The sequence below is a fragment of the Chlorocebus sabaeus genome, chromosome 20 (genome assembly GCF_047675955.1).
Source record: "Chlorocebus sabaeus isolate Y175 chromosome 20, mChlSab1.0.hap1, whole genome shotgun sequence".
In the NCBI taxonomy this organism is placed as follows: Eukaryota; Metazoa; Chordata; class Mammalia; order Primates; family Cercopithecidae; genus Chlorocebus; species Chlorocebus sabaeus.
This window is the reverse complement of record NC_132923.1, coordinates 44,987,832-45,005,405: the sequence shown is the minus strand read 5'-3', so window position 1 is coordinate 45,005,405 and position 17,574 is coordinate 44,987,832.

Here is a 17,574-nt window from a genome sequence, read left to right as displayed (position 1 = left end):
ATGCAGCCATAAAAAAAGAAAAAGATCATATCCTTTGCAGGAACATGGATGGAGCTGGAGGCCATTATCCTTAGCAAACTAAAGCAAGAACAGAAAACTAAATACTGTGTGTTTTCACTTATAAGTGGGAGCTAAATGATGAGAACACATGGACATGTGGAACAACACACAATGGGGCCTACCTGAGGATGAAGGGTGGGAAGAGGGAGAGAAGCAGGAAAAAATAACTGTTGAGTACTAGATTTAGTACCTGGGTGACTAAATAATCTGTGCAACAAACAAACGCCCATGACACAAGTTTACTCATATAACAAACCTGTGCATGTACCTCGAATCTAAAATAAAAGGTTATTTTTAAATAAAAATAAACTTCTGTTTACCTCTCTTTTTTTTTTTTTCTTTTTTTTAGTATTTTAAAGCAAATCCCAGAAATCATTTCATTTCACTTGTACATCCTTTTATTGAATTTCCATATTTAAAGTCATTAGACCCTTTCCATCAGAAAGGAGTATGATTAGCCTGCCTCACCATTGTGAGCCCAGGCATACAAATGATCACTGGTGTCTTTGGGTCAGGTGATCAACCCAGTGCAATTAAGAGTGGCTAGGGAGAACTGTGTTCATTACCACAAAGTAACTGTGATGACACTACTTCTCCACAAGGCCAAGAGTTTTCAGTATAAGGGGGATTAGACCTGGTACACACTGCACAACCTTGTTAAATCATCCCCAGATCACTGAGTTATCCACCAGGGCTGGGGCTAAGGTGAGGCAAAGGGGGACTTGCTTCAGGCACAAAATTTAGGGGGAGCCAAAACGTTCAGTAATCAAGATAAATAATATTTTAATGCAATCCTTTAATGAATCAAAATTACTTGTAGAAAATACACAGTGAAGAAAATATCAAAATGTTGGCCGGGCGCGGTGGCTCAAGCCTGTAATCCCAGCACTTTGGGAGGCCGAGACGGGCAGATCACGAGGTTTGGAGATCGAGACCATCCTGGCTAACACGGTGAAACCCCGTCTCTACTAAAAAGTACAAAAAACTAACCGGGCGAGGTGGCGGGCGCCTGTAGTCCCAGCTACTCCGGAGGCTGAGGCAGGAGAATGGCGTAAACCCGGGAGGCGGAGCTTGCGGTGAGCAGAGATCTGGCCACTGCACTCCAGCCTGGGTGACAGAGCCAGACTCCGTCTCAAAAAAAAAAAAAAAAAAAAAGAAAATATCAAAATGTTAAATAAGGACAGAAGCTGTCCACAAAAGTAATAAACTTGCTGCAGTGAATGACTGTCTTGTGTATTCAGGCACTTTATATACATGAGAGCATTAACTCCTCATAATCCCGTAAGAAAGGTTATGATTAGCTAGTCTTAGGAAAATTCTTGACATAAAATTGTATTTCAATCTGTTCTTGGATAAAAAAGCATTTATTGGTGAAGTTAAATGTAAGGTATCAGAAACTCAGTAGAGACTCCTACAAAAAAGTAACCATACTCTCGTTTTAAAAATGTCTTAATTTTCTCTTTTTCAAGTATGCCCAGTTCAACCACCTAACTTGCTTAGAAAAACAAGACTTTTCTAAGAGAAACAACATTTAAATCAAAGAAAATCCTCACAACAACAGTGTTTTTAAACGTGATTGTTTTAAGATTCTAATATGCCCGACAGGCTGAGTTTTGAAACTTCAAGTTGGGGCGCTTTACCACTCAGGGGCCGCTTCTTTAGGGGAATTTTATAGCTGCACTTCGAAAGTTGCAGGGAGAGGGTTTTTTGCCTTTGAACTGTGATATCTCTTCAACAAAAAGGTTTTCATTATTATTATTATTATTATTATTATTATTTACAGTGAAACCTAGTGACAGGCAGTTACTATTAATCATTTACTTGTTCACCATTGGGGGTCCTCATGGTTTACAGCACTATGCTTGGGATACTACTACAAAATAAGATAACCGAAGTCCCTGCTTTCGTGGGACTCACATTTGGTTTTGTATTGTTTTGTTTTTTACTTTTTTTTTTTTTCCTTAAACTCAGTGGGAAGAATGACCTTTGATTTTTAGTATTATGATAGGGCTTAAATGCATGTTGGGCACATTGCATTTAGGACCTAATTTTCTCATATTTTAAAAAATGTTAATTTGTGCAACTATAAGGAAAATGGGAAATACATTCAACCTCAACTAAAGTCTGAACACTAAAATATCCCCTAGTCAGTAACAATCCTTAGACCTATGTTAGCATTCTCCTAAACATTCTAGCCCATTAATGGCTTATCCCCTAAACATTTAATAACAAGTTTGCTTGTACCACATGGTTTGTGTGAATTTAAAAATCCTATGATTTTTCCCTTTCTTCTAAACTGCCTGTCTGAAAACCGTTCAAGAAACCAATAAGGAGTTAGGTGAACTCTGCCCTTTATGATCTTATCATAGAAATGAATAAGGGTGGTTAATTTAATGACAACTTTAACCTCCTTTTCAAATTATTTCTGCCCATAAAAATGTTTTCATATGGTACCAGATAACTCCCAGCTTCTCTATGTGCCGAGACATGCCTTTTCTGGTAATACCATAGGACTCCAATGGTACAATCACAATACACAGAGATACCCTCCCTGACTTTTCAGATCTTCAAGACAGTTCTTAGGAGCTGGGCCCAGCACTGCTGAAACTACCTTTCATTAAAATACTACTGGTTCCACAGTTTATATTACTCCTTTTAAAATCTTGCTAATGTCCAGACACTTGTTTTCCTAAATAAAAATGTCTCAAGGCTCCATAGTCACATACTACCTTTGCATTAAAATGCAATTGCAGCTAAAATCAGGAATGAAAGCAGAACATCACTACTGATCTTAGAGAAACAAAAGGGATTATAAGGTAATATTATAAACAACTGTATGTCAACAAAATAGACGACTTATTTGAAATGGACAAATATCCAGAAAGACACATACTACAGAAACGGACTCAAGAAGAACTAGAAAATCTAAATAGACCTGTCAGGCCTCTCAGCCCAAGCTAAGCCATCATAGCCCCTGTGACCTGCACGTATACATCCAGATGGCCTGAAGCAACTGAAGATCCAAAAAAGAAGTGAAAATAGCTTTAACTGATGACATTCCACCATTGTGATTTGTTTCTGCCCCACCCTAAATGATCAATGTACTTTGTAATCTCCCCAACCCTTAAAAAATTCTTTGTAATCTCCCCCACCCTTAAGAAGGTTCTTTGTAATTCTCCCTACCCTTGAGAATGTACTTTGTGAGATCCACCCCCTGCCCCTAAAACATTGCTCCTAACTCCACCGCCCATCCCAAAACCTGTAAGAATTAATGATAATCCCACCACCCTTTGCAGACTCTTTTCCGACTCAGCCCGCCTGCACCCAGCCTTGTTACTCACACAAAGCCTGTTTGGTGGTCTCCTCACAGGGACGCATGAGACAAGACCTATAACAAGAGACTAAATTCGTAATTTTAAAACTTCTAAAAAAATGTCCGGGTTCTTGGGCTGGGCGTGGGGGCTCACGCCTGTAATCCCAGCACTTTGGGAGGCCAGGGCTGGCAGATCAGGAGATCAGGAGATTGAGACTATCCTGGCTAACACGGTGAAACCCCGTCTCTACTAAAAATACAAAAAATTAGCCGGGCGTGGTGGCGTGGCCTGTAGTCCCAGCTACTCCGGAGGCTGAGGCAGGAGAATGGCGTGAACTGAAGGCGGAGCTTGCAGTGAGCCGAGATCGCGCCACTGCACTCCAGCCTGGGCGACAAGCAAGACTCCGTCTCAAAAAAAAAAAGAGTTCCGGGTTCTGATGCCTTTAAACTGATGAATTCTATCAATCATTTAAAGAATAATTAAAACTAATCTTTCACAAACTTTTTTAGAGAATAGGAGAGAAGCGGCCACGCATGGTGGCTCGCGCCTGTAATCCCTGCACTTTGGGAAGCGGAGGCGGGCAGATCACGAGGTCAGCAGATCGAGACCATCCTGGCTAACACGATGAAACCCCTTCTCTACTAAAAAATTAAAAATAAAAAAATTAGCTGGGTGTGGAAGCGGGCACCTGTAGTCCCAGCTACTCGGGAGGCTGAGGCAGGAGAATGGCGTGAACTCGGGAGGCGGAGCTTTCAGTGAGCCGAGATTGCACCACTGCACTCCAGCCTGGGCAACAGAGTGAGACTCCATCTCAAAAAAAAAAAAAAAGAAAATAGGAGAGAATACTCCCAAATATATTATGTAAAGCCAGCATTACCCTGATACCACACCAGACAAAGACATCACAAGAAAACTACAGACCCATATCTCTTACAAATATGGTCACAAAAATCCTCAGTAAAATACTAACAAATCAAATTCAGCAATTTATAAAGATTATATACTATGACCAAGTGGGATTTATCCTAGAAATGCAAAGTTGGTCTAACATCAGAGAATCAATTTATGTAAGATACCATATCAACAAAATAAAAACAAAAATTAGTCCTGGTGTGGTGGTTTCATGCCTGTAATCTCAGCACTTTGGGAGGCCAAGGCAGGAGGATTGCTTGAGCCCAGAAGGTAGAGGCTGCAGTGAGTTATGATAACCCGTCTCTAAAACAATAACAACAACAAAAAACTTTAAAACAAATTAGATGATCATCCCAACAGATGTAGAAAAAGCATTTGACAAGATCCAACACTCATTCATGATAAAAATATTTAACCGTTTAGGAAGAGAAGGTAACTTCCTCAACCTGATAAAGACTATCCACAAAAGACTCACAGCTAACATTATACTTTGAATAAAAGACTGAATGTTTTCCCCTAAAGATTAGGAAACAAACAAAGATATCTGCTCTTGCCACTTTTATTCAATATTGTACTGGAAGTTCTAGTCAGTGCAGTAAGGCAAGAAAAGGGTATAAAAGTCATCCCAGTTGGAAAAGAAGTAAAACTATCACTATTTCAGCAAGGCTGTAAAAGATAAGATCAATATACAGATATCAGTTTTATTTCTATATACTATCCATGAATAACCTAAAAAAGAAATGAAAAAAGCAATTTTATTTACAATAGCATCAAAAAGAACAAAATACTTAGGAATTAATTTAATAAAAGAAGTGTAAGATATATACATTGAAAACCACAAAACATCACTGAAATAAATTAAATACTTAAATAAATGAAAGGCATTTCATGTTCAAGGATTGGCAGGCTTAATGTTATTAAAATGCCAATACTCCTTAAATTGATCTACAGATTCAGCACAGTACCTATTAAAATCCTAGCTATCTTTTTTGCAGAAATTAATAAGTTGATCCTAAAATTTACATAGAGATGCAAGGGACCCAGAATAACTAAAAAAAAAAAAAAAAAAAAAAAAAAATTTTGAAAAAAGAAGAACAAGGTTGGAGGACTCATATTTTCTGATGTCAAAGTGCTTCAAAGCTACAGCAATCAAGACAGCATTTTACTGGCATAAAGATAGACATATAGATTAATGGAATAGAATTGAGGATAGAGAAATAAATCCTTATATTTATGATCGATTGATTTTTGACAAATGTGTCAAGACTTTTTTCTCCAATGGGGAAGAAACAGTCTTCTACAAATGGTTCTGTGAAAACTGGACATCCACATGCAAAAGAATGAAGGTGAATCTCTTCCTTCCACCATACACAAGGATTAGCTCAAAATGGATTATAGAATTAAGTGAAAGAGATAAACCTATACTATGTAACACTTAGAATAAAAAGGGCCAGGTGCAATCCCAGCACTTTGGGAGGCAAGGGCAAGGGGATTGCTTGAGACCAGATGTTTCAGACCAGCCTAAGCTACAGAGTGAGACCCTGTTGCTACAAGAAATTAAAAAAAAGAAAAGAAAAGAAAAAATAACTAGCCAGGTATGGTGGCATGTGCCTGTAGTTCCAGCTACTCTGGAGGCTGAGGTGGAAGGATAAATTGTTTGACCCTGGGAGGCTGAGGCTGTGGTGAGCCATGATTGCCACTACAATCAAGCTTAGGTAACAGAGTAAGACCCTGCTCCAAAAAAGAAAAGAAAAGAAAAAAACATAAAAATAAATCTTTGTGACCTTAGGTTAAGAGTCTTGTTAGATTCAACAGCAACAGCACAAGTGAAAAAACTAAGATAAATTGGACACCATGAAAATTAAAACTTTCTTCCCACTGATACTATCAAAAAAGTAGAAAAACAAGCCATCAAATGGGATAATATATTTACAAAATACATGCATGATAAGGAATCTAGTCCAGAATATATGAAGAACTCTTATAATCCAATAACAATTATAAAACAGGGTAAAAGCTCAGAATATTTTCCCCAAAGATCTATAAACAACCAATTAGCACATGAAAAGATGTTTCATATTATTAGTTATTAGGTAAATGTAAATAAAAACCACAATGAGATATTACTTTAGGCCCATTAAGATGGCTAAAAATTTTTTTTTAAAGTAATAACAAGTGTTGGGGAGAACACAGACAAATTGGAACTCTCCTACACTGCTGGTGGAAATGTAAACTGGTATAGCTAATTTGAAAAACAATCTAGAAGTTCCTCATGAAGGCCAAATACAGAATTACCATATGACCCAGCAATTTCAGTTCTAGATATGTACCCAAAAGAAGTGAAACCATACATCCACACAACAACTTGTACATGAATGCTTATAAAAAGCATTATTAATAATAGGCAAAACCAAATGTCTACAAACTGATGAATGGATAAAACGTCATATAGCCACACAATGGAATATCATACAGCCATGAAAAGAAATGAAGTTTTAATACATACTACAGCATGAATGAACCTTGAACATTATGCTAAGTGAAAGAAGGAAGTCACAAAAGACACACATTGTACGATTCTGTTTCTATGAAATGTCTAGAATAAGCAAATCTATAGAGACAGAAAGTAGTTCAGTGTCTAAACCAGGGCTGGGGGATTGGGAAGAAGGAGGGGAGCAACTGCTGATGGGAACAGGGTTTCTTTTGGGGGTGATAATACAGTTTTAAAATTAGATTGTGGTGACGGTTACATAACTGTGAATATACTAAAAACCATTGAATTGTATGGATAAATTGTATGGTATGTGAATTATATCTCAATAAAACTGTTAAAAATGCAATTGCAGGGATTTATGTTGGATACAAAATTAATTAAAATAATATGGTTAATTTTTAACCTCTTGACTCTTAGTTTATTAAACTGTAAAATTCAGATAATGCCTTATTTCAAAAGGTTATTGTGAAGAAATTATTGATTCCTTCATTCATTTATTCAACAAAAATATTTGTTGAGTGCTCTCTAGGTACAAGCACTATTCTAGTATGGGGGATAGAGCAAAGAACATAATCCAGCCCTTGTGATGCTAACATTCCAGTAAGAGGAGACAATCAAATGACACATGTGTTAGGTGAGAAATTGTGTTACAGAAAAAAATATATACAAATATATGTACATTTCAAATATATATATATATGTACATATATATATGAGGAATGGGGAGAAGGTGAATAGGGTGATGGATGGAATATTCCATTTTAAGTTGATCAGGAAAGGCTTCACTGAGAAGGTGACATTTTAGGGAAGTACTAACGGAGCAAGTCCTGTGGTTAATCTGGGGGTAAAGCGCTCCTGGTAGAAAAAGGCCTTGAGGCAGCAGTCTGCCTCTGGGTGTTCTAGAACCAGTAAGCAAGCCAGGTCAGTGACAGCTGAGTGACAGAGAGGGGAGAGAAAAGATGATGGGGTGTAAGGTGTGTTGGGTGGGGGTCGGAGGAGGTACAGGGGAAGACTGGACCAGATCACGTAGAGCCTTACTATAGATTGTTGTAAGAAACCTGGCTTTTTTCTCTGAGCAGGAAGAGCCAAAGGATTTTGAGCACATTAGCACATTGATCTGATTGACATGTAAATACCTACAACTGCTCTGTTGAAAACAGACTGCAGGACTGCATCATCAGGAAGACCAATGGGAGACTGCCTCAGTGGGACAGGAAGGTGGCTTAGGGTGCTAGTGGAGGAGGTGATTAGGAAGGAGTAGCATCTGTATATATTTCGAATGAGAAACCAACAGGATTTATGGACAGATCAATTGGGAAGTGTGGGAGAGAGACTTAAATGAAAGAGAAATAAAGATAAGTTAATAGGGCTGGGCACGGTGGCTCACACCTGTAATCCTAGCACTTGGGAGGCCAAGACGGGTGGATAGCTTGAGGCCAGGAGTTCAAAACCAGCCTGGCCAACATGGTAAAACCCCGTCTCTACTGAAAATACAAAAAATTAGCTGGAAGTGGTGGCGAGAGCCTGTAATTCCAGCTACTCGGGAGGCTGAGGCAGGAGAATCACTTGAACCCAGGAGGCAGAGGTTGCAGTGAGTCAAGATCATGTCACTGCATTCCAGCCTGGGCAAGAAGTGCGAAACTTTGTCTCAAAAAAAAAAAGAGTTAATAGATTTTAAATGCTTAGCATAGCACCTGGTAAACAGAAACCAGTGACTATTTTCAGCTGTTATTATTATTATTACTACTTCCTGTTATGAGAGTCATAGAAGGTAATGTATGGAACCTGTAAGTAGTACTTAACATAAGCTATTCTTATTAAATCCCAGAGAGAAGCCTTAACAGGAGTTTGTGTCCTCTCTGCAAGGCTGGGTGATGGGCAGCTGAAGAAGGACCGAGGCTCAAGATGAATGAAATAAGAACTTCAAGTTCAGTTCTTATATCCTGTTTCAACCTGAGGTCCCTGCTAAGGCTGTTGGGTAAGATCGCTAAGTGCCCATATTCCTACCACTCTCTCCCTGTACTCATAACCTTCATTGCCTTCTTTTGAGCATTGTAGAGAATGTTTTCTCTCAGTTACCCTCTTCAGTATTGTTTTAAAAAACATTAGTGTTGTTTTTAGTAAAAAGGCATGCATATTCAATGTAGATAATTTATAAAACATTTAAGAAAAAAGTAAAACTATTCAGAAATAATATCACTCTAGTATTTTTCTGAGATAGATACTTTTTAAATTAAAAATGAGATTATACTACACATACTGTTTTGAAGCCCTCTTTATTCATTTAAAAATACATTGTTTCTTAACAATAAATACTCTTCTATAACATCATTTTCAATAGTACATAATGGAGAACCCAATTATGTATTCCCTATTGTTCAATGCTTAGGCTATTTATAAGTTTTTGTCATTAGAAGCAGTCCTATTGTAGCAGGACAAGCCACAGACAAAACTCCTCAGACACCGAGTTAAAGAAGGAAGGGGTTTATTCGGCCGGGGGGCATCGGCAAGACTTCTGTCTCAATAGCTGAGCTCCCCTAATGGGCAATTCCTGTCCCTCTTAAGGGCTCACAACTCTAAGGGGCTGTGTGTGAGAGGGTCATGATTGATTGAGCAAGCAGGGGGTACGTCACTGGGGGCTGCATGCACCGGTAATGAGATCGGAACAAAACAAGATAGGGATTTTCACAGTGCATTTCTATACAATGTCTGTAATCTATAGATAACATAACCCATTAGTTCAGGGTCGATCTTTAACTACCAGGCCCAGGGTGCGGCACCGGGCCGTCTGCCTGTGGATTTCATTTCTGCCTTTTAGTTTTTACTTCTTCTTTCTTTGGAGGCAGAAATTGGGCATAAGACAATATGAGGGGTGGTCTCCTCCCTTACTATCAATGAGTGTCATTACCTATATATTGTCAAGGAAAAAATTACAAAAAACTGAGTTTAAAGATCTAATTGGCTTTATTAGTGATTTGTGAATCAGGCAGCATTTCATGTGCAGAACAGAAAGGTGTTCTCCTGGGCATGACAGAACAGCTGGTTTTTGTAAGGTAACTTGAGCAGGAACAAAGAAACAGCAGAGTGCAAAAAGTGGATTGGTTAACATCAGGTTACTTTGGTTTACTTTCCTTATATGGCTAAAGTAGAGGGGGCTTCCTTATGCTGATTCAGTTTGTCTAGGCTTTTTTGGGTTTTGTTGTTGTTATTGTTATTGTTGATTGAGACAGAGCCTTGCTCTGTGGCCCGGGCTGGAGCGCAGCGGCAGTATCATGGCTCACTGCAACTTCTACCTCCTGGATTCAAACAATTCTCATACCTCAGCCTCCCAAGTAGCTGGGACGACAGGCGTGCACCACCACACCAGGCTAATTTTTTGTCTTTTTAGTGAAGATGGGGTTTCGCTATGTTTGCTAACTCCTGGTCTGAAGTGATCCGCCCACCTCAGCCTCCCAAAGTGCTGGTATTACAGGTGTGAGTGACTGTGCCCAGCCAACCAGGCCTTTTTGGATAGGTTGCTGTGATCTCTAGTTTTCTGAAAAACTGATCTGTTTCTAAGTACAGCTTGATTATGAAGCACCTGTCACAAGTGAGTCCATTCTGGTTTGGTCTGGTCTGTTCAGCTGACTGCAGGAACTGAGTCCAAACCAATGGCCTCCCATAAACTTTATTTAACAATATCTTTGCAGCCCTCTGATTAATTCCCCAGGAGAGATCTAGAAGTGCAGATGCTGAATCCAACAGCATTCATAATGCTTTTTTTATTTTTAATTTTTTTCAGAGACAGGATTTCACTCTGTCACTGAGGCTGGAGTGCTGTGGCATAATCATAGCTCACTGCAGCAGACTTGAGCTCCTGAGCTCAAGTGATCTATCTGCCTCAACCTCCCAAGTAGCTGGGACTACAGGTTTGCCCCACCACACCTGGCTAATCACAATGCTTTTGATACATGTTTCCACCAACCTGATACTGATCCATCTAAGCCACCCGTTTTTATGACTGAAGACTCCTTAGATTCCCTGGGCTTCCTCCCAGAGGAACGTAGTAGGACAGAACTTTAAACTACGAAGAACTTCAAGTTCAGTCCTTATATCCTATTTGAATGTGAAATAACTTCACCTCTCTGTTTTTCAATGCCTTCATTTGTCAAATGAAGCTATAGTACTTTCCTCAATGCAATGAAAAAGCCCCTTGAAAAGATTATGAATTCCCAAAGCACATATTACTTAAATCAAAGAATCTTTAAAGACCAGGCCCTGTCCTTAAAATCATCCTTTATCCTAGAGAAGAGAGAATGGACCTCCTTTGTCTTCCAAGCCATTTTTTCCTGTTATATTGTAAGTCACATCTGGAAACTTACTGAATTGAGATCTGGGAACAAGGAACCAAAGAACTCAATAACTGATTGTCAGAAACAGCAACCTGTACTTGCTGCCTAGAGCAAGTGGGCATTCCAGCAGGGAGGCCATAGGATGCAGCAAAGGTGACTTCCTTCTCAGCAGGAAGAACTTAGCCTAGTGTTGAATGATAGATGGGTTGAACTTTGAGATGGTAGCTGGACTGAGTCTGCTGACCCAGGGAGGATACGCCCTACTCTCACCCCAGGTAGGGGAAGTTGGTGTTGGGCTGCCTCCCAAAGGGGTGCTAGGAGACAGGACTGGTTGCAATGAAGGAGGAAAGCATGAGTTTTGGTGGTGTCAGTAACTGTGAAAAAGCCCCTTCCACAGATCTCACTTCCCAGCCACCCTTGGGCCTTAGGCCTGAGTGAGTCAGTACCGTTAAGCATCCCACCCCACCTTTCTGCTTCTGGCTCTTGGAGCAGTCCCAGCAGAGGAAGCCAAATTTCCTCATCATGGTTCTTTCCCTTGTCCAGTTTATAAGACCTTTGAGGGCTCGCTGAATAGCAGTACCTTCCCAATACACAGAGAATCACCCCAGGGCTTCTAGGCCACAAACTTCACAAACCCCTGAACAGATTATCCAAGGCATGGGAAGAAGACCAACGTCAGAACCCTCCAGGAAATTTCAGTGCTCTTAGTAGATACATTTGGATTCTTCTGGAAAACCTCCAAGCTCCCCCAAGGTAAATGGCTCTCCCAGCACCCCAAAGGAACCCACAGTTGCTTCTTTCATATAGAGGCCACAGAGGCATCCACTGCATGAGGTCACCTCACCCAAGGGGCGTGGCAAGACTGCACAGCCTCCATCCTTCCCTGAAAAGTGCCTGCCGTCCTCCCTCACATGTTCTCACATGGACCACGTTCTGCATGGCGTTCCTCAAAGCACAGCCAGTGGCCTTAAGTGGGACCGAAGACCCATGGAAACCACAGAAACTGCAGAGATCCCAGGAGCCACAGCCACATGTGTCATCATGATCTCAGAGGTTCACCCCTCAGGCAGCCTGACTGGATGTCATAAAAATTAACTAAATAACTTAAATTGACTGTTGGGGTGTTTGCCCAGAGCAGACACTGACATCCCTCAGGCTTCGCAGGGCAGCAGAGCTCATATGAGTCATTCTGCAACGGGTCCCAGTGGAATCAGTGGAAACAGGGAGGTGCAGGTCTGGCTGCCCTCCCGGGCTGAGTCAGAGCAGGCCTATCACTAGGAGGCAGGGCTGTGCCCCCAGACCCTGGATGCCCTTTACCCTCAATCAGGGGCTCTCTCCCTTCAGGATCTCACCCTCCTGCAGGAAAGGTCAGCGTGAAGCCTGCAGGAGTTCACAAATGTTAATTTCTACCACCACCACCTCCACTTCTGAGTAGATGTCCTTTTCTTCCTTCTTTCCCCCTCTTTTTTTTTTTTTTTTTTAAATAGAGACGGGATCTTGCTCTCTTGCCCAGGCTGGAGTACGGTGGTGTGATCACAGCTCACTGCAGCCTTGAACTCCTGGCCTCAAGGGATCCTCCCATCTCAGCCTCCCGAGTAGCTAGGACTACAGGCATATGCCACCACTCCTGGTCCCTTTTTTTCCTTTTCCTTGCTTTCTCTTTTCCCACATCCAATTCGGGAAGTGGGAGTTGGCAATACTCAATTACCCAATAGGCAGATAAGCATGCGCTTAAGGTCCAGGAAGGCAGGGATACCCTCAAAATTGTTTGAAAAGTATCTCGTATTATATCCTATATATCATCACATACGCAGATACATGCATTAGAAAAATCATACTTTTGTTTACCTTGTTAACACTTTCTTTGTGGCTTAGTGTAGTTTTTCTTTTGAATTAATGGGGGTCGTGAAAACCAACACCATTATCTTTTCATCTTTTCTGAGCTTACAGCTGCTCAAGTCCTTGGGTAATGGTGGTGAGTTTTGAGAAGTTGTGTTTGGAATTAGTGAGGGAGGGAAACAAGCTTTCAAATGTAAACTCATGTCTAATACCTACACTAATACTGGGAAATGTTGGTAGATGTAAGTGGTTTCAGCTACTTTGAGAGGCAGTAGTATAATGTAAGGTCTAAAGACTTTGAGGTTACACAGGCTGGGTTCAAAACTCAGCCCTGACATTTACATACCCGGTGATCTCAGTGAGTTATTCAACCTCTCAGGGGGCCAGTTTTGTCATTCATAAAATAAGTGATCCTTCGGGCTGAATGAGCTAATATGAGTAAGCTACTTGATACATATAAGCATTCAGTAAGTGCTAGTTCTTATTTTCCAAGATAGGTTTTAAAAGCAGCTCTGCCATTTTTATTAGTAAAGTTTACAACATGATAAGTTACGCTTTTTAAAAACCTTTTTCTTATAAATTAATTATTAATATCTCTACTTTTTAATATGGAAAGACCCTCTATTAAGGGCTGCTAAATAAGCCAACTATTAGATTAAGAACTTAAATCTCAATTCAGGTATCATTTGTTAATTTGTTCAGTTGATGAAATTATTCATCTCATCATAGAAGCCAATTAAATTAATGCATCTATTTTACCTATAATTTAAAAAGAAAAAAAAAGGTCTAGAAAGAGCAAAAACACTTTCCTTACCCAGGCTCTTATTATTATCAATTTAAGTTGACGTAGACCCAAAGGAGAAAAGGCTGGGAAGTGAAAGGGTACTGACCCAGGGTGAAAGAGGGGTGGGAAGCCGGGGAAAGGGCTTCCGTCTTGGAAAAGACCAAAACAAGAGCTTCCACGGAAGTAAAGATTCATGCAGGAAAGGCCTGGAAACCTGACCATTAAGTGGAGGGCTCCCATGGTCCTGATCCCCCGATGGTGACTGATAACCCCCATTGTGTTCAGGCCTAGTGCTTCCGGGCAGGAAACCCCAGCTTCTGTACCAGGGATAAGGCAGGCTGGGAGCAGGCCTGGTGAGGGCATCTCACTGCCACTTCCTTCTCTCAAGGAGGGTCGGAGTCAGGCTCCCTTTCCCAGGACCTCAGAGTTCTGAGAGGTCAGGGCTGGTGTGGGCTGCTGTGGAATCAGGCCTCTTCTGCGTGGAGGTCAGCCCTTAAAGCCAGGCCTGGGGATGGCGGTGAAGTGGCCCTTGAGGGGAGGTGTATGAGGAGGTTGAGGGAGGAGGAGTGAGGGAGAAGAAGGTAAGAATTGAAGATTCATAAAATGGCTTATGTTAGGGTGACATAGTGATGATAAGGGTCAGCACAGAAAGGGATTTGAGCGTTGGACTAGGAAAACTCTCTCTTTCCTGTATTGTAATTTTTTTTAACTTTATGTTTTGGCTAGTCATGTTTTTACTAGTTATATTGCGTCTTTTACTAAGTTGCAACTTCGTATCTTAATTTAATTTAATTTTTTTTTTTTTTTTTTTGAGACCAAGTCTCTGTCACCCAGGCTGTAGTGCAGTGGCCTGATCTCAGCTCACAACAGCCTCCACCTCCCGGGTTTAAGCAATTCACCTGCCTCAGCCTTCCAAGTAGCTGGGATTATAGGCGTGCACCACCATGTCCAGCTAATTTTTGTATTTTTAGTACAGACGGGGTTTTACCACGTTGGCCAGGCTGATCTCAAACTCCTGATCTCAGGTGATCCTCCTGCCTCAGCCTCCCCAAGTGCTGGGATTATAGGCATGAGCCACTGTGTCTAGACACATATCTTAATTTTAAACTGAAGATCAAAATTTGATTATCACCCCTTTTAAAAATCACAATATAAGGCTGGGTGCAGTGGCTCATGCCTGTAATCCCAGCACTTTGGGAGGTCAAGATGGGCAGATCACCTAAGGTTGGGAGTTCAAGACCAGCCTGACCAACATGGAGAAACCCTGTCTCCACTAAAAACACAAAATTAGCTGGGCATGGTGGCGCATACCTGTAATCCCAGCTACTCGGGAGGCTGAGGCAGGAGAATCACTTGATCCGGGAGGCGGAGGTTGAGGTGAGCCAAAATTGCACCATTGCACTCCAACCTGGGCAACAAGAGTGAAACTCTGTCTCAAAAAAAAAGAGAAAAATTACATTAGTGTTTTTTTCTGATTAGAAAATTTATATATAGTTATTGTAGAAAATTTGAAAAAAAATTTAATCACGAACAAGAAAATTAAAACTACCTACACTCTTACCACATGGAAATAACTATGGTTAATGTATTAATGTATCTTCTTCCAGATATTTTTGTATGCATAAATGTATGTACGTTATTGGGATAATACTCTATTTTTATTTATTTTATTATTATTATTATTTTTTTTTTGAGATGGAGTTTCGCTCTTGTTGCCCAGGCTGGAGTGCAATGGCGCAATCTCAGTTCACTGCAACATCCGCCTCCTGGGTTCAAGAAATTCTCCTGCCTCAGCCCCCAAGTAGCTAGGATTACAGGCATGCGCCACCATGCCTGGCTAATTTTGTATTTTTTCAGTAGAGACGTAGTTTCTCCATGTTGGTCAGTCTGGTCTCGAACTCCCAGCCTCAGGTGATCCGCATCTCGGCCTCCCAAAGTGCTGGGATTACAGGCGCGGCCACTGTGCCTGGCAATACTCTGTTTTGTAACCTGCCTTTTCCCCTGGATAATATAACAAAAATGTGTTTTTATGCCCTGTGGTATTCTTATACAACTGGATTTTTAATGACTAAGTATTCTGTCATATGTATTTTCATAATTTATTTAACCAACCCCTCTCACTGCATATTCAGGAATTACCATTTTTCCCCTCTTAAAAAGTAACAGTGATAAACATAATAATTACCACTATTTTTTTTGAAACGGAGTCTCCCTCTGTCACCCAGGCTGGAGTGCAGTGGCATGATCTCAGTCCACTGCAACCTCTGCCTCCCAGGTTCAAGCAATTCTCCTGCCTCAGCCTCCTGAGTAGCTGGAATAATTACAGGTGTGCACCACCATGCCTGGCTAATTTTTTTTGTATTTTTAGTAGAGACGGGGTTTCAGCATATTGGCCAGGCTGTTCTCGAACTCCTGACCTTGTGATCCGCCTGCCTCGGCCTCTTAAATACTGCTAAAACAAAGATGAGGCATTACTGTGACAATTATTCAAAAGGTTCTAAATTCAAACAAAGCTCTGAGAAGTTTGAAAGGCCATCTTAATGTAGCTCTCAGGTCTCCCTTCAGGCTTGCAGAGCATGCAGCCACCTGACTCTGACCCAGGCCTCAGCACCATGGATCATGATATCGTTTGTATGTTTATCTCCACCCAAATCTCATGTTGAATTGTAATCCCCAGTATTGGAGGTAGGGCCTGGTGGGAAGTGATTGGATCCTGGGAGTTGATTTCTCATGAACAGTTTAGCACCAGCCCCTTGGTGCTGTCCTTGAAATAGTGAGAGACTTCTCATGAGATCTGGCTGTTTAAAAGTGTGTGGCACCTCACTCTCTTGCTCCTGCTCTGGCCATGTGATGTGCCTGCCTCCTCTTCGCCTGCCTCCATGATTGCATCCTTCTAGAGACCTCCCCAGAAGCTGAGCAGATGCCAGCACCATGCTTCCTGTAAGGCATACAGAGTCGTGAGCCAGTTAAACCTCTTTTCTCTATAAGTTATCCAGTCTCAGGTGTTTTGTTGTTGTTGTTGTTTGTTTGTTTGTTTGAGATGGAGTCTCACTCTGTCACCAGGCTGGAGTGCAGTGGCACCATCTCGGCTCACTGCCACTTCTGACTCCCTGGTTCAAGCGATTCTTCTGCCTCAGCAGCCTCCTGAGTAGCTGGGACTACAGGCACGTGCCACCATGCCTAGCTAATTTTTGTATTTTTAATAGAGACGGGGTTTCACCATGTTGGCCAGGATGATCTTGATCTCTTGACCTCATGATCTGCCCACCTCAGCCTCCCAAAGTGCCGGGATTACAGGCATGAGCCACCATGCCCAGCCGGGTGTTTCTTTATAGCACTGCAAGAACAGCCTAATACAGAGCGTCTATTCATTCAATTGGCTCATATTTTTTGAGCAGCTACTATTTCAGGAGCAGAGGCTGCAACCTCCAGAGTAGTCATGGAGTTTGTATAAAGAGAGCTTAGGATCCCAGGATCCTGGAGTCAGGTTGCTTGCTCTGGTCCCAAGAAGTTTACCATATGACTTTGGGCAAGCAACTTTACCACTCTGAGCCTCATTCTCTTCATCTGTGAAGTGAGCATAATGGTGCCTACCTCATGGATTGTTGTGGAAATTAAGTGAGATAATGCTTGCAAAGCTTTCATAAAATGTCTGGTGCATCCTAAGTGCTCTACCTATTTTTATTAGCTTTAACACTGCCCTCCTGCTGTTATTATTGAAGTTTTGTTCATTGAAGCTTTAGAGCCATCTCTCAATAATGCTAAACCTCTTTATTGACAACACTTCAAATAATTCTACTCTTGTCTTGCCAGCAGCTTAATTGAGACAACTGTCTGACC